Source organism: Cynocephalus volans, chromosome 4 (genome assembly GCF_027409185.1).
Source record: "Cynocephalus volans isolate mCynVol1 chromosome 4, mCynVol1.pri, whole genome shotgun sequence".
Classification (NCBI taxonomy): domain Eukaryota; kingdom Metazoa; phylum Chordata; class Mammalia; order Dermoptera; family Cynocephalidae; genus Cynocephalus; species Cynocephalus volans.
Window position 1 is genome coordinate 11,967,661 of NC_084463.1, and position 25,185 is coordinate 11,992,845.

At 34.9% G+C, this 25,185-nt stretch overlaps 1 protein-coding gene across 4 annotated transcripts in view; it reads right to left on the reverse strand.

Moving 5' to 3' along the window:
- Positions 1-25,185, reverse strand: part of CADM1 (cell adhesion molecule 1) — a 309,961-nt gene that overhangs the window by 188,971 nt on the left and 95,805 nt on the right. The window lies entirely within an intron of this gene.

Sequence of the window (25,185 nt, forward strand, 5' to 3'; positions counted from 1 at the left end):
ATAATTCTTACACAGTGTTTAAGAAATTTATAGACATTGACCAAAAGGAAAAAAACAATGTGTTATGAAAGCTGTAGTCTTTAATCTTACAGGAACTAATCATGAAACATAGACCCACAACAGAATCAGAATATATTAAACATAGAGAGTATGATGATGATAATAATAACAGCAAATACTTATGAAATATCTAGCATGTGCTACTTGGGTTAAAAGGTGGTTATTAATTCTTTTAATTAGTATCTCAAATAAGATACAAATACCCAACTTTTGCTTATAATATTAAATCATATTTGCTGGTACACTGGCCAGTATACATTTATTTACTGGTATATTGTATAGAACAAAGATAAAATTACTGTCCCAATAATTAATAATCAAATAGAAAGATAAAGTTTAACAAATAAACATATAATTTATTCTGAAAAAACCAAAGTGAATTGGGAGGCCATATTGCTCAGTGGTTAAAAGCAAGATCTTTAGTGTCATTCAGTCTTGGATTTGAATCCTGGTTCACCTACATGCTATGAGACAGTAAACAAGTACTTAATCTTTTCATGTCTTAGTTTTCATGTTTGAAAACGGGGTAATAGTATTATCATCCCTGGCTAGTATGAAGATTAAAGGAGACAGAACTCTTAGCTAAAGGTCACCATATAATATTTGCTCATTAAATGTTAATTACTATATATTTATTACTGTTATAATTATGAAAGAATATCCCTCTAAAACATCCCCCTTGGTAGTATTTCAAAATATTCCTCTAAAAAAAACTGGAAAGAGAAAAATTACAAAATTAGAAGATGCTCCTACATGGTTTCTGCAAAAAGTGAGAATTTCAAATAAGAGAGAGAAAAATTAAAAAATAGAGAGAATTCAAAAAAACCAAAAAACAAAAAAAAAAAATAGAGAGAATTATGACACAACACAAACGGATGGCTAAGAATTTAAAAAGCAAGATACCAAAAAGGTAAGATCAAATCATAATTGCTGTAATAGTTTCTAGTTGAAAAAATAAAACTGTTTCTAGACTTAAAAGTTAACACGCCGAAGCAGATTTAGAAGAAAATATTAACAGTCATAAACCACTGGTTGAGAGAACCAGGTCATGTGGTAAAAAAAATCTCACGGGAAACCCACCTGAATCAGAGAGCCAAGAAAAGTACATTCGCTCTTTTCTGAAGCGGGTACCACTTACCTGAATACAAAGAAATAATGCCAGATACTGCAGATCCCATCAGATAATTTCTGAGGACACTGGTGGCCGTGATCTCTCTGAGTCTCTGCAGCTTCTCAAAGCCCATAGGACTTATAAGGTACTTAAAAATATGGTATATTTTGACAACAGCATGTTTTATAAGTCATTTGTCATCACCAAACTTTAGACAAGGTTAATGAAAGTTCTGTCACTTTAATGTCTAGCCAGCTTTAAATTACAAATGTCATGTGCCATGACTAAAGAAAGGGCACTGCAATAATACCATAAACCATCATCTCCAGGGACATACAGGTAATTGCATAGCTCATTAAAAAACTGTTTTAATTATTAATTGACCGTGTCAGAGTTGTCCTTTGAAGTCAATTTTAATTTTTTCCTTGCAAGCATTATGATTTCAAGCTGACCTACAGAACTTTGTGTACCACCTAAAAAACTGGCATGGGTTTTTATGCAACAAATCTGATTTTTTGCAGAAAATCTTTGCAACAAATACTTGGAATTATTTTCTAATACTCGAAATTATTTTCTAATACTTGGAATTATTTTCAAGTCATTTTCAAATAATTTACTTATTGGGAGGAAGGAAATGGCAAAATATATTTTGAGAGGTCTGGTATTTTCCAGTCACCTCACAGAGAGAAACCTCAGAACAAAAACTAAATGAACAAAAAATACCCAGGAGTAAGAGCAAGTACTCAACTTCTTGTTAAACTTCTTTCCATGATGATGCAAAACAATGATGAAAAATGTAGGTGGTCTGATCAGAACTTAGCTAAAGTTATGAATTTGACAGCTAGTCAAATTCCATATTTAATAAATAATTCTACAAGTAAGCTGATTACAATCACCAAAGCTGAATAGACAGCATTCAAAATGAGCAGTAATAACTATAGTAAAAACTCATATACCTAAATCTATCCTTGAGGGCCGAGCCCGTGGCGCACTTGGTAGAGTGCAGCGCTGGGAGCGCTGCGACGCTCCCGCCGCGGGTTTGGATCCTATATAGAACTGGCCGGTGCACTCACTGGCTGAGTGCCGGTCATGAAAAAGGACCAAAAAAAAAAAAAAAAAAAAATCTATCCTTGAGTTCCACTACTTAAGAGAGAAACTAGTATTTTCACATTTTTTCCTGCATGAATCGAGAAAATATCTTATAGACAAGAACATGTTCACTCCTGCAAAACAAGCCAATTGCAAGCTGAGGTGAGAAAGAGACAAACATCCATAATGTCAGAGTTCCCACTGCTTTATTAGCAAATTGAACTTCCACTATAAGAGAAAATAATTTCTCAGAATCTGAATCTGATGAATTCATGCAGTCCTTCATGAAAACCATTTCAAAAAGACACCGCCAACCTTAGGTTTGAATGCTTCACTATACAGTAAATATTCGAGGTGAATATGTCTGGTAGCAAGTTTCTAAATCCAGAACTTTCTTACAACACAGCCTGAAAAGCAACTGACATATGTATTAGATGGTCAGGGTGCAGTAATGAAGCCAACCTCAGCCTATTCCCATCAATATAAACACTGACAAGCAAGTTTGTCTACCAAGTTTTCAGGGCCAACAACTTACAATTCAAACCTGGGATCAATTTATGGACTCTGCTGTTGTTAACGACCACACAGGGAGAGTAACACCAGAAAACTGACAGCAACCTCAGGACTAACAGATCATCTCCCAGAATGTGAAAAAGAGATGTCAATTCTGCTGCATTGTCTGCACTTTGAGAATTAAGCAGCAACTACCAACTGATAACAGAAATTACTCTCGTTGGAGGTTGAACACCTGATTCTCCTTTGCCATATCAAGCAGAGACTGGCAGGTAATACAATGACAGGAAAATTTCATTCCACGCACATTTCCTGCATTATAGAAAATTGAGCAAGCAAGAATACAGAGCAAATCACCTAAGAAATATAAGTAAATACGTACATAAATATATAAACCAGAAAAGAAAAATACAGTAAGAAATGGGACTCCATGGAATAAGTGTTGACAGACTAAGGCTCACAATCCAAATCCAGTTCACTCTCTGCTTTTGTACAGCCCACGAGCTAAAAACAGTTTTACATTTTTAAATAGCTGAAAAAACTTCTTAAGAATAATATATCACATCACATGAAACATAGAGATTCTAATTTGTGTACATAAATAAAGTTTTATTGGAACACAGCCATGCTCATCTATTTACATATTGTCTTTAGCAGCTTTAACACTACAATGGCAGAGTGGAATAGCTGTGAAAGAGACTATATGGCCCAAAGAGCCTAACATATTTACTGTCTTGCCCTTTACAGAAGAAGTCTGACAATCTCTGCTATAGCAAAGTGGGACCTAAATTCCTCACCTTTGATGGCACATTAAGTGAGCTAGCCCCATCTCCATTCCTTCAAGCAATCCTGATATTTAATAATTTAAAGACTTTCCCAAAAGAAGAGATTTCACAATAAATGATAAATATCTCCAGCTAGAGGGTGCAGCATGAGTGTGTCCAAATTGATTTTAAAGTTGTCTCTGATATACACATATAAGTGTAATACAATGTATAATATTCTAATTAAATTGAAGAATAGCTGCACAAACCATGTTTCTATTAGCCAGGTCTTATTTGATTTAGCAGCAGTAATGAATGCTGAATCAGGTTAGGGTTGTTAAGCTTATCTTGTTTTGCCAATCTACCGAAATTAGTATAATAAAACTGAAGATATGTAATATTGAACACATTTAAAAAGAAAACTCGTTTATCTTCCATTAAAATATCCACAATACTGACAATAAACTTATTACTCCTCCCCACAGAAAAGTTACATTGAAGAAAACAGCACATTAAAAAGAAATTCAGTTCAGCATGGGGACCATGGAGTTACATTTTAGAAGACCAAAAATAGCCTAGTTTTCTTGTGATACCAACATTTCGCACATTTGTGGAAAAAAACAACAGGCAAAACACAGAAGCTCAAAATATTCCCTAACTGACAAAACGCTGCACTAGATTTTTGGCTCCCGTAAATCTTGGGGTGGGGAAGGAGTAGTAATTGAGTTTCTTGAAATGAGCAAAACCTTGTGTGGGCATTATTTACCTGTTTGAGCAATTGGAGGAACCATGTGTCAGTACCTCTGATCAACTTCACCTTTTTTTTGAGACTAAAAATGAGATTATGACTCATTTCCTTCTCCAGATTTTATGAGTTTATTGACACAAACACACAGAATATAAACTCCACATTGAAACTATATCAATCATTTTTGTATGTTATAAAATACAGTATCTTTAATAATATTTGCTTTAGGCACCAATTAATTTTATGAGAGAATAATAAAATGGCAATCTCTTCTTCCTTCTACAGTATAGACCATATAATAAAGTCAACAGATATAGAACAGACCAATGGGGTGAAAATAACCTATTTGAAGTCTGCTATGAAGAAGCACTGGTTTTAACCTTCAAACAACATTGATTCCCAGGCCTCAGTAGCCCTTCCAATTCAAAACCAGAGCAGCCAGGCCCTATACTCAGAAAAGAAGACACAGTTCCTCTATTTCCCCATTTCCCATAATTTGGAAGACATAAAGTGAATTTATAAATAAGTCAGGCAGGAAACCAAAAATAATACAATCTGAGGAAAAAAGGAAGTATAAAATGGTTGGCTGGCAGCTGAAGAGAAGTTACCCAAAACTGCACTTACACTAGCTCTGATTTTGAACTCAAACGATTCACATCGCTCACATGCCAGTCCTGATTATTCTCTTAAAAGTGCTACTGTGTGCTATCTTCAAAATATTAAACCATCCATCAATGTAAGTGATCCCATTAAACAATCTCTGGGTATGCCATCCGGCTGAATAAGAATGAAACCCTAATGATTATCTGAAATGGGAACCAAATGATTTCAGGGGAAATATAAAATGTTTTCTGAATTTATCAAAAGGCAAACCATATTTTAAAAACGTCTTTCTATTCTCTAACACTAAAATAAATAAATTGAATAAGCAAACATTAGGCCAATTTGCAAATTTTAAATACCACGAAATGAGTCTTGAAAAACTGTGGTTGCCTAAGCCCTCTTTCGTTTTTTAGTAATGGTTAAAAAGGAGGTAGTGAGACTCCGTAATTAGAGGTAATCAAGCAAAGGTTGGATGATCCTATGTGTATGCCAAGAAGGGGATTCAGGTATTGATTTTGGCTGAGGATGGTGAATTGATCACATAACCTCCGAAGTATAACATGATTTTGGCCACATAAAATGAAAAACAGCTACAGAGAGGCCACCTCTAACTTAAAAAGCTTAATATTTGTTCTAAAATCTTAATTAATGATACTTTTAAAAAATAAAAAAAGAGCATATCCTCTCAAAAATGCTAAGAGGCTCCCTTTCATACAAACCTTGAAAGGAAGGTGGTAATAACAACTTTCATGACCATGAAAAATGCAATTCCAGAGCAAAATGACAAACTATAAATGTCATTCTGGGGCAACTCTGTTATAACCATAGAGGAGTAACAGTGGGACAGTAGACCATTATAGGACTGCACGAGGGTAATCCATTAATCACTGGGAGTCTGCAACATGGAACAAAAACATACAGACTTTGAAATGAGAGGGACCTAGGTTCATATCTCAGCTCTAACCTTTACTAAGATATTTGACCTTGGGAATGTCATTTAACCTTTCTGAGCCTCACTTTTTTTTTATGTGTAAAATGAGGACATCTTCCTCATTGGGTTGTTATGAGGACCAAAGGAGAAATCATATATAAACTATTGAAAACAGTACTTGACACTAAGTACATAAATTTTATTCCCTCCCTTCCACAAGTAAGTAAACAGTCATTAAATTTCAGAATGTGCAAGGTTATGGCTAGGGCACCGATTCTCAAATGTGATACATGAGATAATTTTAAGTGGTATATAAATAAAACTTTATAAATTTTAATTTAAATATGTATCAAAGGGAGATAATACAACCCAACAAACTTGTAATTCCATGGCTAATACTTATTTGGATGAGAAGGAATAAAAAATCAACTTGAAGAAAAAATTATGTAAATAATACTGGTAATACAAAGACATGGGAAAAATTATAAAAGAAGGAAACACTATGTTCTAGAAATATAAAATGCATAAGAAGGGGTCCCTGTCCTCAAAAAGCTTACAGTTTAAGGGTTGTGTGGATCAAGAGTGAGCAAACAAAAGAAATACCCCTGTAAGAGTTCAGAAATATATATGTCATATTCAAGAAGAATGGTGTTCAAAGGCCCTCTCTTCTTGGCTCTTTTAACATGTATCACATGTAAAAGCTCTTTAAAAATAAATGAGTTTAACAATTGTCATGCTGAGTTGCAGCATAAGCTGATTTGGAAGTCCTTGTATAGTGGCATGTCAGGGATTTGAATGTTAAATGTCCTCTTTGAATTATCCAGGAAATCATTATTTTCTCACCTTTATTTCCTTTATAAGAAACTAAGAAAACAAAGGTTTCTGCTGTTTTAACAGCCAAATTACTCACGACACTTGGAGCAAAACAAGGAACAATCTACTTAAAACTATATGATCCAGGAACGCTAAATGGCTTTAGATTTCAGCAAGTATCATCCTTAGAGACTGTACATGTGACAGGAATAAGCTGAATTTGCATTTGAAAATAGAGTAAAACAAATGAAGGGAAAGAAAAAGAAAACGACTTTATATACATATTCCCAAAGAAAACCACAGACTCTTAAATGCACTCACAACAGACAGGCCCTTCTAAAAACTCTGACATATCTTAAAGCAAAACAAAAATTCCTACTATCATCTAATAATTCAAGCAATATATTAGCTTTTGCTCCTTTCATCTCTCTTAAAGTTGCCTTCCTGCGTGATTCTCCTATAACATTTTAACAGTAAACCTGAATCATGTCAAAATTTATCTACACATAGTATTAGTTTAAAAATAAGTAAATAAATAATGAAAAGCTACAGGCAACTGAAGGCACACTGAAAGGGATCTAATGCCCAGGGAACATACAGATCTATAGCAGAAATGTACAAAAGGGGAATATTCAACGCAAAAGAAAATATGAAACAGAATAAGTAAAAAGGTAACTAGCAGTGACATTCTCTGAAATACAGTAAGATACACTTCTATAGTTTGGACCATACAAGGTGAGAGCATGTTAATGGCTAATTAGGATCCCGTATTAGCTAAAAGGCAAGAAGAATAAAGCTTCAAGACCATATCACAAAACCACTCTGTCATACTGACATTCATTCCAACTGTCACTATTGCATCGATTTTCTTAGAAGCTTTTTGATTCAGCTGCCTCTGAACCACAGTTAGAGCAGTGCCCACCTGCATCCATGGCTAAGTATGGCTGTAGAATGGATAGAGGGGGCAGAATCTTAAAATTATCTTTTTTCCCCCACAACTTGCTTAGAAAATATGCACAGTGCAAAAAATTTATAAAAATAGGGTTGAAATTTAATAGAGTTTCTAAGATAAAAATTTTTCAAATAAAAAAAAAATCCTCTGTTTTCTTTTAAAGCATTACTTTAGACCAAACAGTTGATCTTTATTCTGGTTCTTTTGTTTTTGACTTTTTTAGTCAAACCTCCTTAGTTACCTTTCATACCAAGAACCAATGGCAAGGGAACACGTTGGAAGCTCAGTCAATCCCAAGGTTTCCCTAAGAATTCCTGAGGGAAAAAAATGCAACTGATCTTCATCTCTATAAAGAAACACAAATCTCAGGGTCATTGCCACTAAATTGGCAGACCAATGTGATGAGCACTGCCGTCAATATGGCTATTCTACCTTGACTTTTGAATGTCAAAAATAATATGGACAGAATTGACTAAGCAGTCTCCGAGGTACTGCCTTTAAAATTTTTAACTTTATGGCCATTAAATATTGAACAGATAATTGGATTTATCCCCTTCAGTGCTTTATGGATGAACAAAGTACCTACCTTCTCCTGTTTTATTCAAATTAATGGCGCTCTTTGAAAGTGTCTGCCCTGAGTGCACACTATAGCCGACTCATTAAAAGGATGCTTCATCTTCTGCTTACCAACTCTTTTCTCCATTTTGCAGTGAGAGGGCAAAAACCACACTCAAACCCACATTGACAGTTAAGGGCAAATCCATTGAGAGTCACCCTTAAACCTGGAATTTTCCCTCCCTAAACTCAAGTACGCAGTGTGATTTGGCAGTCAATTAGCTGTTACCACAGAAAACCACAGCAGAGAATCCATTTATTCTGTTTTTAATCTAAACATTTAGAAATGCTTCTTTGCAACTGGGTGGCTTACTTCTCCATTCTAAAATCAAGCCTGGAGAACGCAGGGATGCCAGTACCTCTCTGGAGGATCAGCCAAATGAAACCCTGGATTGTGTATTGGAGAGGGAAAAAAACATACACCAATGGAAATGCAGTGCAATTCACACTGGTGATAAGGTATTTCTATCAAGTATGACTAACACCTACAAACGTACAATCTGAAAATAACTCTGGTGGAGGTGTTAGTGGAAAGAGGTTAATAGAAATAATGTTTTCATTTTAAACAATATAAATCCACAACTGGAATTCCATTGGCCCATGACCTCCCCTTACCCAATCCTTGTTCGAGTCATTTGCTAGTGTAATTGAAACCTTCTTTGAGAGTCTTTAAGATTTCATTTCATGTTTTGGAGACAATGCAGCTAAAAGACATTTACCATCCATCTTTCTTAACATTCCTAATCTAAATAGAAGACCCCAATTCAAGACTGTGTTTTTGATGGATCACTCACCTCCCTATACAGTAGAGCTTAAAGAGATCCTATTATTGCTTTCAGAACCCATACAGAAAACATACATTCATATTCATTTTAGTTTTTACACCGAGCTGAATAGTATATATTTATTTTTTAAAATGTGTTCTTAAGGGAATAGATTTTCAATTAAAAAATTCAAAAGAATAAGAAACAACAGACATATTAAATGCAGGTAGCAAAAAAGACTCAACAACATAACATGTTAAAAAATATAAAATTGTGGAAAGAGGATTTACTGCTCCTGAGTAAAATGCTAAATATATACCAAAGCTTTTCCTATGTATGACTCCTTTTAACACAGGTCTCCAACTTTTAATTTCTCTTTTAGTTGAATCAGGCAGTAAAGAAATGCCTCCAGACAGTCAGCTAATGCCATTAATATGACTCTACTAAGAGACATACTTCTGAGGATCATCTCAATTATTCTATTGTACATGCATTCAAAAATATGATTTTTATTTTATATTTGCCTTGGAATGTGTACAAGTTCTATCTAATATGAAGCTGACCAATTCTTAATTGCTTATAGCCAGGAAAATGTGGAAGATAAAAGAAGGAAAAAAAAAAAAAAGAAGAAGAAACCCACCTCAGGTACATATTAAACAAGTGGCTAACTTAATAGAGAAGATTTCACAATCTACCAAAAAAATAAAAAATAAAAATCCCTCCCAGACACAAGTAGATAAAGCCTTTATTTCACCAGTCAAATAGACTGCCCAGACCAGCTAATCAGCTGCACAAATGCAGCCTCCCCTTATATCCATTTCTAGTTTATTTGAATTACAAGAGTCACAACTGGCCAGTATCAAAAATACAAGCAAAGCTTGCTGACAGCCCCTAGACACGAATTCTATAGTGTCTTTGAGGCACAAGCTTCTTTCTTTCTCTGCACTGGCATTTCCTGTATAAGAACAGGATAAAACTGGACACATTCAGATATTAAGATTACATGGGTTACCTCTAACAAAATTACCTGCTAGAGTGAAAGGAATAATTGCAAACTTTGTTGCAGCCCTTAATTCTACAAATCAAGATCTGTCCCGGAACACCACTTCACCTTAAGCTGTCTGGCAGTTCATTAAGTCATTCAGGATTAACTGTTGTGAGCCCATCGTTCTACAACCCCCAACTGTAATTTTTAATATAAGAATATCACATGGGCAAAGTCTGCAAATTCCAAATGTTTAACAAGGAAAGCCTATAAATCTCACCACAACCCGGAGTAGAAGGAACACATGTACATCCCAAGTAGAGCTGGAGTATATGTCAGCCTTTATATTGTTAAATTAAATTAAATTTGGTCTAAAGCTGCCTGCATATATAACGATCTGCAACCTAACAGTATGTAAACAAACTGTAATCTAACTTAAGCATATATTCTTGTAACAAATAGCATAGTCTCAGCCAATCATAGCAGCCAACTTATCAGACCATGCCCATAGAAGGAAAACACTGAGCTGTAACCAGTCATGCTGTTTCTGTATGTCGCTTCTTTTTCTTTTTCTTTCCTTTCCTTCTTTCCTTCTTTCTGTATGTATGTATGTATGTATGTCTTTTTTGTGACCAGTACTCACCCATTCCTATATAGGATCCGAACCCGCGGCAGGAACGTCGCTGCGCTCCCAGCGCCGCACTCTCCCGAGTGCGCCACGGGCTCGGCCCTGTCGCATCTTTTTCTGTCTATAAATACTGCCTGTCCATGTTGCTGGGTGGAGCTCTCTGAATCTCTCCTGGTCCAGGGTGCTGCACGATTCATGAATCTTTTGTTAAAATAAACTTTGCTAAATTTAACTTATCTAAAGTTTTTCTTTTGACAATATTAAATTTATTTTAAGCCTTATTTTAAAAAAATACAAGAATCAAAAGCACACACTTGATATATCCTTCATCAAAAGATGCTTTCAAAGTTAAGCTAGAAGAGTAGGAACCAATAAAATTTATCACCAGTAAGCTAGAGGCAGAGAAAGAAAAAACAAAAGTAAAAAGCCAAAACAGGTAGTAACAGTGTATGGAACCAGGGAACTAAATCAACCAATATATACAAACAAAGAGGCTAAACAAGGGTATGTCATGAAGTACCTGGAATTTTCCTATCTGTGAACCAAGCATTTCTTATGTTCCACTATACAAAAAACTAAGACTGGCTATAAGAATCAAGAGTTGCTCATGTCCTCTTTAAATTCCTTAGAAATATGCTTGATTAAAAAAATAATAATAATAAAAGGATTTAGAAGAATAAAGTAAGGCAATGATTCTAAACTTTAAGAGAATAAACCACATTTTCTTTAAATAAATGACCAACTTCCAGCAGTGATACATATCTCAGTATACCTTTATACAGACTTTTGTACTTGGAAAGCATGTTAGTGTTCTACATAATCAGAAATAAAATTAATACAGAAGGGTGGAAAAAAATTAAAACCTAAAATTGAAAGCAAACTGAAGCAAATGAACACGAATGCACTTCAAATTAATAACATAACCCCTAAGAAAGGAGGCAAAAAAAAGAATGATTCAGGTTGTAATCTCAGAATTTTTCTATATACTGTATTCAAAGAAAGCATGGAGGGAAAATGGCAAACATGTCCTGAACTTTTTTTAGTAAGTTTCTTTTCTGTAGTGGTATGGGTGAATCCATTTTGAACCTATTTTTAGATGTATTATACGACTGAGTAAATGAGCAAATTTTCTAGAAGCCAGGGATTTTATTCTAGAAGATGAAAAATAAAATATAAAAGAAAAATAAAATATAGAATGGAAATAAGCCTCCCCTGTGTAAATGCTCAGTACCTGGAAGTACTAGTGTGAACTCATGATTTCTAAAATACATGTACATGTAGTATTTTTCCTAAGTATCTCCTTAAAAGACCTAGAAGTGAATATACCCCATTAGTAAGTAGCACACCTAGCACCCCAATATTGGTTTTAATGCCATTCTCCTTTAAAGGAACCAGAATTCTTCAGAGAAATGGTTGAATACAGGGCTATGGCAGAGAAGGCAGAGGATGAAACTAGAACATCTCATGCCAGAAAAAACTTAGTGCTCAAAAAATGGTGAGACCATGTCAAAAGGACACAGAAGACAAACTGAAGGGGCTCCCATGGATTAAATCTAGAAGAATTTGAGTACCAAAATAATTTTTTAAAGTAACAAATAATAAACCATTACAAAGGTGAGTCTATGAGTCAATACCATGGATAGATAGATAGACAGATAGACAGACAGGTGGATAGAAAGATAATGGAAGGAAGAAAAGAAAGAAGGGAGGGAGGGTTGGTTGTTCTTTACAGGAGAATGCTGACTACTGACTGGCAAATGTCGATAGAACGCAATAGTTGGAAAATCTTCATAGAAAATATGGGTTCAAGCAAGGATCATCAAGGAATATTAAATCTAAGGAGAAATTTTTGAAGAGGAGCAAGTCATTTGCATGATCTTAAAGTGGCTTATTAGATGTAAGGGAAAAATATAGTAACCACGCAGTGGAAAAATCAGACAATGCCTTAACCAGATAATCAAAATTAATGTCACCAATGAAGGGCAGAAGGACAGCAGGTGCCTCTGGTTGCAATACTCTGAGAAGGATATGTCACTCAAGTGTTGTTCTGGCTGGTGATACACAGCCTTAATCTCATCATGAGGAAACACCAGACAAACCCACATGAGGACCTTTTTATTAAAAACAAACAAAAAAAGCAGGAGGCTGTATTTTTTAAAGTCAATGTTTTAAAAGACAAAGAAAGCTTGAAGAACTGTTCCCCATTAAATTAGATGCAATATGTGATCCTGGACTGGATCTTGTTCTGCAGAAGGAAAAAAATGCTATAAAGGATATTTTTAGATCATTTGACCAAACTGAAATATGGACAGAAGATTAAAGTATCAAGTCAATGTTAAATTTCCTGAAGCTAAAAATTGTACCGCAGTTCCATAAGAAAATCTTATTCTTTGGAAATACACTCTGAAGTTATTTGGAGGCCTTTGCATGACAGATGCATGGAACTTACTCTCAAATGGTTCAGGAAAAAAATGCACAGAGAGAGCAAGAGATGGGAAAGAGAAAAAGAGGATGGAGTATTCAACATACAAACAATCCAACACACAAACAGTAAAGCAAACACAACATGTCAATAAGAGGTGAATCCGTGCAAAGAGAAAGTGGGTATTCTTTGTACTATTCTGCAACTTTTCAGTAAGTTTCAAACTATTTCCAAATGAAAATAATATACACAGTGTTTCCAATTTCCTAACCTTTTTTCTGGAAGTATCACCTAAATGTGGAGAGAGTGTCATGCACAAAGATGTTTGTCACAACGTTGTTTATAAAAGCAAAAAACCTGAAAATAGCACAGGTATTACCCTGCCAGAATAAGGGAGGTGCCACAGGCCTCGACCAAGTCCCCCTCCTACCTACTTCTCCCACCCTATTTCCTCTCCGGTTCCTCCCTCCCTCTTCCCCCCACAACTGCTCCACAACATCCTCTTAGAATGTAAAAAATTAATAATATAAATAAATAAATAAAAATTAAAAAAATAGCACAGGTATAATTTAAAAACTAGAATGGTTTAATGATATTATACTATGGAAATTGTATTTAAATGTATTTAAATTTAGATGTATTTACAAAAGTTTATAATCATTTGAAATACATAATATAATATTAAATGAAAACAAGAGGATTAAAGATGATCACGACTAAGTAAAACAGACAGATAAACAGGGGAAAAAAAATCATACAGAAAGGGCTAGAAAGAAACCCAAGAAAATGTCGACATTGGTCTTTCATCTGCATCCCAGGAGATGGTTTATGGATGGTTTTTCCCTTCTATTTTCTGTATGTTCTAAATATATAATGCTTATGTAATCATGTTATGATTTAAAAAATAAGCTTTATTCATAAAATAAAAACTTCGTAGCAATAAATAGAAATGTTTCACTTAAATTCTTCAGGAATACCTGTTATACGAGTAAATAATACTTACTGTGGATGTGCAGCTATCGAATCTAATCTGAGCTAATTGTAGTCACAAAGACGGGAAACGAAATAGAGAAAGGCGAAGTCCTACTAGGAGCCAGTCTGTAGTGGAATTTAAAGCGGTGACTCCACACATGTATGAGCCACTGATGCCTCCTTTCTCCTTATTCGGAGCCATCAGAAGACGGTGGGGTTACTTTCGACCATCCCATCCCACCTCCCGCCCATCTCACAGGAGGGAAACAAGGGAGGATGCTGACAAGGGCAGAGCACATAACAGTGGCTCCACTGACTCTGAGCTATAACTTGGTGAGCTAGAGAGTCACATTTCTTCCCACTCCTGCTCGGATGCTCAGGAGCATACATTCAAGCTGAAATTCTTCAATTCAGTCCCAGCCAGTAACTTCGCTGTTCTGCAAATGGAATTAGACAAGCCCGAGTATATCAGGAAAAGCCCAGAGAACCTGTGTGGGTTCATTGTGAAATTCACTGAGAGAGAGAGAGAGGGAGGGAGGGAGGGGAGAGAAGTAGAGAGGAACAGAAAGGTGGGAAAGGGAGAGAGGGAAGAAGGATGGAGGGAGAAATACCTGTGATTTTGAAAAGTAGGTGACAATGGTCAGATGTCAATTTACAGTTAATTGAAAGTTTGAAAGGAAAACTGAAACAGCACCACAATTCATTTTCTAATAGGCTCTCACAGTCACTGCCAAAAGGTCAGGCTATTTAAAAAAAAAGGGGGAGGAGGAGGAATATTAAGAGAACTATGTGTGACAAAAGAAAAGAGGAAGTTTCTAGAGTAAACAATTATTACAGCTCAGTTCCTGTTTAAGACATACAGATCTGTAAGCATTTAATTATATTTATTTCTTAATGTACCCCAGTTTGAGTAATATTGAACTTCAACTGAATCTCAAAAACCCAGCCAATGAAATAATTAAAATGCTTTTGCCAACTTGATTTGGATGAAAAAGTCAAACACTTCATTTAAAATTTATGTGAGGCACATTCATAAGAATACACTAATTTCTCATTCAGATTTCAAATTGAATCCATTTAATGACTGCCGATAGCAAAGCAATAGGAATGCACAGAAGAATAGTCACACAATTGACAATTACCCAAAGTTCCTGTCATGTTTTATGAATCAACAATTGTCTCCGAACTTGTGAACGAAATCAGTGTGCATTAGTGTCTAGAATCTTATAACCTGTCTCCACTAAACTATAAAAAATGAGGAGAACTAGACATACAATTTAAAGAATTCATCAATTTGAATGAACAAAAATAAAGCACTTCTCTATGATCTCATGTTCCTTTTCAAGGTAACACAACTCTCAGGGCTGTCTGGCTTTCCAGGATTTCTTCTTCATATTCATGTTCTTTATCAGCAAAACAGTACAATGATCTTTCAGACTTGAGTGATGAATGACAAAACAACATAGTTCCATTCTAAAATATGAATGGCCTTGGAACACAGCTCCAAAAACCAACTGCAATGGTGATGCCAGAAGATAAATAACACCCAGAAACATTATCAAATTCTAAAATTAATCAAGAAAAAAAAGGAGCAGAAATAAAAGGAAGAGGAAGAAAAGGCTAAAAAGAAGAGGAGGAAGATGGGGGTAAATCCAGAAATTTCAACACATAAAGAGTCAAAAGAGAAAACTCACACCTCCTACTGTTCTTCCTGTTTTCCCCTGAAACAAAACATAACACTAAGACTTAGTGCAGGATACATTAAATTATTAATCACTGAGCGGTGAAAAAAATCTCACTCCAGTTTTACTTTTCTTGCCTCTCCACCCTCAACTCACATGACAAACTTCTTGTACAGCTATGCACGGTCTGACATACACAGGCCACAAAGTCAATGCTCTGGCGCTGCAGCTAGCTGAGCCAGATTAAAGACGGAGTTGCTACTGATGCATTCAGACAGGAAGACCTACTTCCAAACCCCTCCAGCAATGTAAATGGAAGATTCCGGACCAAGCTGATTCACGTTGGCTGTCCTACAAAAGAGATAACCTGCATAACACAGAATTAAATCTTTTTTATTAGAAAACAAAATAACAGGCCCACAGTGACAACATCAGCACTGAGAACAGATATTTCTACAAAAGTAAAAAAAATAAGTCCAAATCTTATTCAAATGTCATATTTTCATTATGGTTAATGCTGATCATCCCATTTAAAACTGTAACCCTCTCTCTACTACTCCCAGTCCCTCTTACCCTGCTTTATTTTTCCATAGTTGTTATCACCCTTAAACACTATATAATTTGCTCATTTACTATGTTGTTTATTTCTTACTCTTCCCCCTCTCTCAATATAAGTTCTATAGAGGGTGGGATATTTATGTTTAGTTCACTAATATACCCCAGTGCCTGGCACATAATAGATACTCAATAAGTATCTGTTAAATAAATGAATCATTCATTAAGCTAAATGATTTCTTAAAGCTCTTCTTAGTCAAGCAGAAAAGGAGAAAATTAGGCAGGGAATTTTTAAAGAGTTATAATAGGACAGATAAAGGATTATTATCTTTACTCTAAAAGCCTATTTACATTGATTAAACACCACACACACACATTCTTAAACACTGATTCAGAAACGGGTAAAGAACCTAAACAATTGCTAATAAGAAGAGAAAATGGTTAATAAACATTTGGAGAGGCTGGCCAGTTAGCACAGCTGGTTAGAGCCAGCCTTAGAACACCAAGGTCATGGGTTAGGACTCCCATACTGGCCAGCTGCCCCCGCCCCCCAAAAAAGGAGAAAAATAACCTCACCAATAACAAATAAACACAAAGTAAAAGCAAATTATATTTTTCCTCTGCATAGTTATCAAAGATGTTAAAAACTAAGACTTCCAAACACAATGAGAATACAGTAAGATGGTCATTTCCAGCCAGTAGGAGTGAAATTAAAACCACCATTCCAGAGAGAAATTTAGAAATAAGAATTTAGAGCTAAAAGATGTACATATCTCTGACCCATGCATTTCAATTGTGAAACCTTATTCCAGAGAAATACTTTGAAATATAGATAAAGATCAAATACAACTATGTTCATCAAAATATTATTTGTAATATCAAAATTCTGGAAACAACCTAGAGGATTAATAATGGAAAAATCATTCAGTCAATTATGGTACATCCACAAAATTAACTATTGTATTGTTTTCAAAATGTATGCTTGAAGAGCCTTTATAAAGACAAAAGACTGAGAATAATACAATATTAAGTAAATAAAAGCAAGTGGAATCTAATCTGAACCATGCATGTTAAAATGCATGGAAAGTGAAAAATATTAATATCAAGAGTGGTAGGATTATAGGTGAATTTTATTCCTCAAATGTACTTTTATGGATTTTCTTTTTTTATTAAAATAAACATGTTCTACCTTTATAATCAGAAAAAAAAATTAATGAAAGATTTTATATAAGAGTAAAGAAAGGAAAAATTTCACCGAAGAGTTGAGTTAAAATATACTTTTAAGGGTTGTCATTATTAGCAAGAAGAGGGATAAAGTCATAGAAAAAAAGGACAAATAAAATGTTAGCTGTATCTGAAAAAAAAAAAAGTAAAGGTAGCATTTTTAAGAAATAGAAACCCTTATTCTCTTCTAAATAAAAAACAACAAAAAATTAACCACTGCTCTTAATAACCTTATAGGGTCCTTTCATTCCAAAATTACATTATTAAAACCTTTCTTTTAAATTTTAACATGAAATTTGACAAAGAATCTTTAGATAAGGAATCTGAAAAGTTTTAGTTCATAACCCATATATCTATGACAGAGGAGCAAATCTGAAGAAAAAAAACAAAATACACAAAGGATTTATGGCATTAGCACTGTCCTTACCATGAATATAAACTAAAATTATTGATAATAAATGGACTTTTCACTAAATCAGCCAAATATAGAGTCACTGACCACAGTGATAAATCATTCACTAAGAAATGGCTTAATTTATAAAAATTTTTATGGATAGTCAGAAGAAAAAACTACTCAAGCTCTTAGGGAAGCCCTTTTTCTTAATCTGTACAGGTAGAGTAATCATTTAGATTATTCTAAAACAAATCAAACATTTAAAAGATGATGGCTATGCTTACAGATCTAGATCTACAGAATTAACATCTGCACATGCTCTTTGGAAATCTACAAGGCTGTGTCAACAGAAATGTGAACATCCTTTGCAGTCATCTGACAGCACTGCTTCATGAAATTGCATCAGATCTCTATCTATCTAAACCAAGTTTTAGGGCTTTTCACAGATGCAGTAAAGAAGAATGTGAAGAAAAAGTAAGAAAATTCAAGCAAACGTATTACTTTTCTTTTAAGCTCAAATATATTTCTTAAGGCTAAACATCAGAAGCAAGACGCTTGGATACCAACACTTTCCTTTATAAGCTTTGCTTTGTATCTAGCTCCAGAGGGAAAATCATGTTTACAAGAACCATGAGACAAGTGAAAAGCAATAACCAAGATAAATGAAAAAATGCTGGGTTAAGTTTTAGTCAGAACTTTATTGCAAAGGTACTTTGTTTTATGAGATGAAGAAATCTACTTTTCCTCATCTCCTCTAGCATTACATATTGAAAAACGAAAACATGATTAAACTATTCTTTTAATGTCTTCTCATCATTTATAAAGAGCTTAAGGAAAACAATTTGAATGCAGGCTGAGTACACTATAGAGATAGTGCATAGTACAGAACACAGTGTCAAAAACTAAAGTTCAATTTCCAGTGCTAATCAAGTTTCTAAAACAGGAACTCTGTCCTTTTCCCTGAGAGGTGTGTGATTTTTTGTCTCATAGTCTTAATTCAAAATCTTCTAAAAATTTGAAGCCAATTTTTTTAAAAGAAAAAAGGAGAAAATCAAAGAAACTATCAGAAGTAATTAATGCTCTTGCATTATTCATTCCAGAAGGGAAAATTTAGGGGGTCAGAAATTTTTGATTATTTTAATGGTGTGTATGAGAGAGGAAATGAGATTTGGCATAAAGTAGGAAGGGACAAAGCAGATTTATAAAAATTAAATACTTCTGTGGTATTTAGACTTGCCCTTGATATTTCAATTTTCAGCCATTCCTACACAGAAAGGAGTGGATTGCCAAATTTGTCTGTCTATTAGAATCATCTAGAGATCTTTTAAACATCCCAAAGCCACACTCTCAATTAGATCACAAGCTTTGGGGGTGAAACCAGGAATTAGGGTTTTCTGATACTCCCAAGTTTAGGAGCTGCTGACATAAAGTATAGAAACCAAACAAATTCTTTCACTTCCTTTGAGATTTGCCATAGATATCATCCCAGAGAATTTTTTTTAAAGGAAAAGGGACAAGAAAAATCACTAAACCAATGTATTAATCCATATCTGCTTTTTTAAAGAAAATCATTTACACATATACGCACTGTTGTTTCTGAAGCTGCCTCAACAAAATGCTAAAACAATTATTATGAAGGTACATGGTATATTTTGCAGACGGGAGTTTCTCCTGCACAGCAACACTCCTTTAAGAAGAATGCTGATTTGGGTGAAAGAGCAGAAGAGAAAGAGAGTCTTAACACAAATTCAAAACAAGGTTATGCAGATTCCAAGGTGATTACCACAGCCATTTAGTGACAAACGGGCAGCAATTAGAAAGAGATGTTTGAAGAATGTGATTTTTCTTAGTCTTGCCTACCTTAGTGTTTCTTATAAAAGAAAGGACATTAAAACCCTCAAATAATTTCAAAGATGGAGGAAGGCAAACAAACAAACAAACAAAAAACGCAAACCCTGTAATTTCAATAAAAATAAATAACTCATTGCAGCTAACTTTCTAATTGTGCATGTTATTTGAACATGGCCCAAAAGATTCTACTCATTATATAGCATTTTCTTCCCCTTCGAGCTCTATCTCCTATATCCTTAAAAAAAAAAAAAAAAAGTTTTAAAATACATGCATTCGATTTGTACTATTGGTTAGTGACAATCAGAGTTGATCATGCACACAGCACCACCTGTGTATATAACTTAAATCTGTGGAAATCTTTCATCACTAGGAAAGACTCTAGCTTATTTTTATGCCATCCAAACGGGAGAACGTCCCAGATGCCAGATGATGAAGGGGTCCCTGAGGGACCATAATGTTAACGTGCTTATGAGCACTACAAAATTTGGCTTCAAAGACACCTCTCAACTTGGCAGAGCTTTCACATGTTCCGGGAATAGTAAAGATGTAGTTGCTAACAGTGGAAGCAAAGGGCACAAGGCAGGAAGCATGTCCTTGTGGATACAATCACATTAGATTTAAAATATGACAAATTCCCTAACCAAAAAAAAAAAAAAAAAACAGAAACATGGTGTATCAATTTATGTCCTGCAAACACTCTTGTGCTTCATGACTATAGAATAGGATTAAAAACATAAATCTTGACCACTCTTCAAAGACCTAAGGTGGAGCTACATAACATTTTTTCCTTAGTGCTGGCTTTTGGCATTTTGGTCATTTCGATGACATTTATGATGGACCAACCTTTGACAAAGTATCACTTAACTTTTTTTTTTTTTTTAAGAGCACATAAAGGTAAAGGGAATACTTTTTTGCAGAACAGATATGCTGGAGATTAACTTTAGAGTTGTTCTCTTTCATCCTAAATTTTCTTCTGCCTCGATCCTACAGTGAAGTCACAATACATCTGTGACAGAATAACTCCCATGGCAACAAGCTGACATCATAAACACCAGATTAAGACCGGGCTGCAAAGCCAGAGGAGATGATGGGCTGGGAAGGAAGAGGCTATAATTCAAACAAATCTCTTCCATAATAGCTATGGGAATACTAAACATACTGGCCAAGTAAATTGCTTTTTATATAAGTGTTCTCTTTTTTTGAAGTTTGCCCCAGTGTGAAAGTCTCCCTGTAAGTCAGAACCTTAGCATTATTTTAATGTACCGTTCTGTATTTAATAATCTTATGCTTCAGACGTTAGTCTGTAACCATGGGAATGACAGCAGCACAAATACAGGATTACGGCTATCAAGAGGAGAAAAGAAATTATGAATAAGCCTCGTTATGTTCAATAATTAGCGGCTACATGAAAAAAAAAAAAAAACCATGAATTTTAGGTTGATGCATTTATCTCAGTGTTTGAATACAACTCTGAGTGTGTTATTGCTTTAAAATGAGATTCTACAAACTGCCAAAAAATTCTTGACTAGCAGTTGCTACTTGGTGCTATAATTTAAAAACTCATTCTGTCCATCTCTTTCTTCTCCTATTTTCATCCTTTCCCTGCAGAAGATTGGTTACTAATGGGTAACACACAGCATCCCAAGATGGATTCTGGTATCTCAAGCCAACATGTTGTGGGGGGAAATGTAAAAATAGTGAACATTACGGGTTCCTCTACCTTAGTTAACTGCAAAAGGAAAGCTTCCAGGGAGATGATCTGCCCTCTCCACCATGAGAAGTCTACATATCCAGATGTAGAATGGTCCCACTAAGCACAGGCTCCTCTCCAGTCAAAGAGGAGTTGAAGATGAAGACTGCTTTCAATAAAAGCACAGGCCTTGAGTTCTAGCACTAAATTGATAATTAACCTCAGGCAGGTCTTCCTTCTATGAGTTTCAGTTTCAACATCTTTGAAATGAGCATAATACACATAAAACTCTAACTTAAACCAACTTGCGATCCAAATAAGTAGCCATCTACTAATTTTTTCTTCTCAAGTGACAGTAAGGGACATTGTACTCTATGATGTTTAAATTAATGGCTAAGAAAATGTTCCATACAGTTAAACCTTCCCTTCACAAGCTTACAACTTTACCAATTGTAGGAAAAATTAGCAAAATGGTGGATAAAGATTTTGAGATTACCCAAGACTGCTAAAGTAATACTAACCTAAACCTAAGAATACATCCAAATATAGAAGCAAGTACTACAGCAATGCCATAATATCAAGTCTTCCCTGAATATCTGGCAAAACAGGCACACTGCTAGACTTCTGGCATCCTGCGGAATCCCCCACCCTCTACCAGAGCAGCATTACACATTATACATTTAAATCAGGTATAAGAACGAGATCTAAATCTACTCTTAAACCAGTAAATACTTGACTAAGATAGGCAACTCCTTGGTACTTTAAGACTTCCCAAATCCTCTCTTCCATGAGGTTTCTGCATTCTACAGCAATGGCACAACACATCACTGGAGGAGAGTAATTTTAGAACATGCCATCCAAATTAACTGGTCATGAATAGGCTCTGATTAAAATAGAAAGGGCTTTTTAAAATAATTTTAAATGATTCACTAGAACTACTTTAGAGATATTTTAATCTCTGAATGTACAATAAACTGTAGTCTCCCTTGGCCCTAGCCTCTACTTAGAGAGGGACACTTCTAGGTGGGCCTTCTGCCACTGGGGAAGAGTTATTTGAGCCAAGTAAACTACAATGGCCATGCTGCATTTCCCTTTGCCTTTTCTGATTTATGTCTTTCCAAATTAGCCACAGTTCTCTTCCACTTTCCAAACAAGATTGTGTGGACTTCCCCTTCTCAGTGAATATTGCTCATCTGTGTACTAGGCCAGATAGCTAGATCATTCTGAACACAACAATGTGACAATTATTTAAAGACTCACATGAGATCAAACAATCTCAGCTTACATTCTTTAGCCATTTGTTTAAATTTCATCTTAGATTAAACAAAGGAATATTTTCTCAACATAACATTCTAACATATTCATGGAGATTCAACTAAGGCCACTCGAGAAACAATACCTAAGCTGCACTTAACTAGGTTTTTCTAATGTGACTATGAAATTCTAGGAGATGTTTGCTGCTTTGGGAAGTGCCTTCTTAGACCCACTACAGATTCCTTCACAAACTCCTTTGGCACCTTGTCTCCAAGATTCTCTGAATCTCAGCCAGAGACACTTCAGATAACAGGAGGAAAGCTGGTGTCTCTTTTTCCTACATTTGAGACCTTGCTGTTTCTTTCTGAGTCTCTGGATAAAGAGTTGGAACTGGAAAGAAGAAACAAGGAACAAAAATCTATACATTGGAACACTGTGACAACCATAGATATTCCCTGATTTAATCTTACCAATAATCTGATGAGATAAGTATGATTATACCTACATAATTAATGAGAAAACAGGGGAAGAAAAAGATATACAACTGACCGATCACACAGTTAATTAGTAATGAAAGAGTGGAATTCAAATCCAATGCAACTTCCAAACTCAAGTTCTTTCTGCTATATCCTTACTGAAATCCAGTCTTCTTGAAAGCAGGAACCCTGTCTTTTTATTCTTCTTTGTAATCTCAGAGACAATGTACAAAGAGTTCCTAACAAAACACATATAACAAGTAAAAGAGGCAAAGGGTTCAGGAGAAATTATCCAGTTTCTTTTGTCAAACCAACCCCTTTGCTCATTCCAGGCCACAGAACACAAGAGAACTATAACTTACTACCACAGCATCAGAGATGAGGGACAGAGCCTTAACCATCCATCCATTTTGAAGTTGGTGTATCCAAGCATAAGACTGTCACTTACCTAAAAGAAAGATGAGAGAAAACACCATTATTGTAAATGCACACATTTAGAAACTGTATCTATTAAAATATTAAAATATACTTTGATTTTTATAATCAATGTATCCTTAACACAGAAGTATAAGGAGAGCTACTTTTTCTTTCGTATCTCTCAAATTTTCAAAGCCATCTCTCATTCCTTATTACTGAGTATTTAAGTTCTCTTCTTTTTCTTATCTTAGCCTAGAACAGCCTTTAGCTTTGTGAAATGATAGAACATTTTTAAGAGCTTGATCGATCATCTTTCCAGAAAATTACAGACATTTCTTTCATATAGCTTCAGCAAGTTTATAGTCCCCCTGTAGTCTACCCACTGACCTATATGATGAACATCTGACATACACAAATCTGACATATATATCAGTAGCATATGAAAAGATGCTCAACATCATATGTCATCAGGGAAATACAAATTAAAACAATGATAAGATGCTACCATATACCTATTAGAATGGCCCAAATCCTGAAACTGACAACACCAAATGCTGGTGAGGTGTGGCGAAGCAAGAACTCTCATTCATTGCTTTGGAAGACCATTTGGTGGTTTCTTACAAAACCAAACATACTTTTACCATACAACCCAGCAATCATGCTCTTTGGTATGTACCCCAGCGAGTTGAAAATTTATGTCCACACAAAGACCTGCACATGGATGTTTATAGCATCTTTATTCAAAACTTGAAAGCAACCAAAATGTCCTTCAATTGGTAAATGGATTAACAAACTGTGCTACATACAGACAATGGAATAGTATTCAGAGCTAAAAAGAAATGAGCTATGAGCCATGAAAAGACATGGAGGAATCTTAAATTCATTTCACTAAGTGAAGAAAGCCAATCTGAAAAAGCTACATACTATGTGTTTCCAACTCTATGATATTCTGGAAAAGGCAAATGTATGGAGACAGCAAAAAGATCAGTGGTTGCCAGGAGTTGGGAGGAAAGGAGGGATGAACAGGCAGAGGATTTTTAGAGTAGTGAAAATACTCAGTATGATACTATAATGATGAATATGTGTTATTATACATTTGTCCAAACCCATAGAATGTACACACAAGAGTGAACCCTAATGTAAACTGTGGACTTCGGGCGATAATGATTTATCAGTGTAGATTCATCAATTGCAAGAAATGTACCACTCTGGTGGTGGGGGAGGCTATGCATGTGGACATAGGCAATATATGAAAAATCTCTGTACCTTCTGCTCAATTTTGCTGTGAGCCTAAAAATGTTCTAGAAAAAAAGAAAGTAAAAAAACAAACAAACAAAAAAAACACCCAAAACCCAAACCCTTCCCCCTCTACCAAAAACATGTAACTATTGAAAGAAAACATGGATAATTTCATTATAAACTGAGAGTGGGAAAAGGCAGATCCAGAAATAATAAAAGATTAGTAACTTTGTCTACATAAAAATGTATTTAAAACAAAAAAAAAACCTTGTGCATAGCAAAAAAAAAAAAAAAAATGCCATCAGACAAATGACATAATTGAAAAAAATATTTGCAACTTATCATAGACAAGGACATAATATGACTAACATACAAAGAGCTCCTAAAAATATCTAAAATAAAATTACCAGCATCCCAATAGAAAAAAATAGGC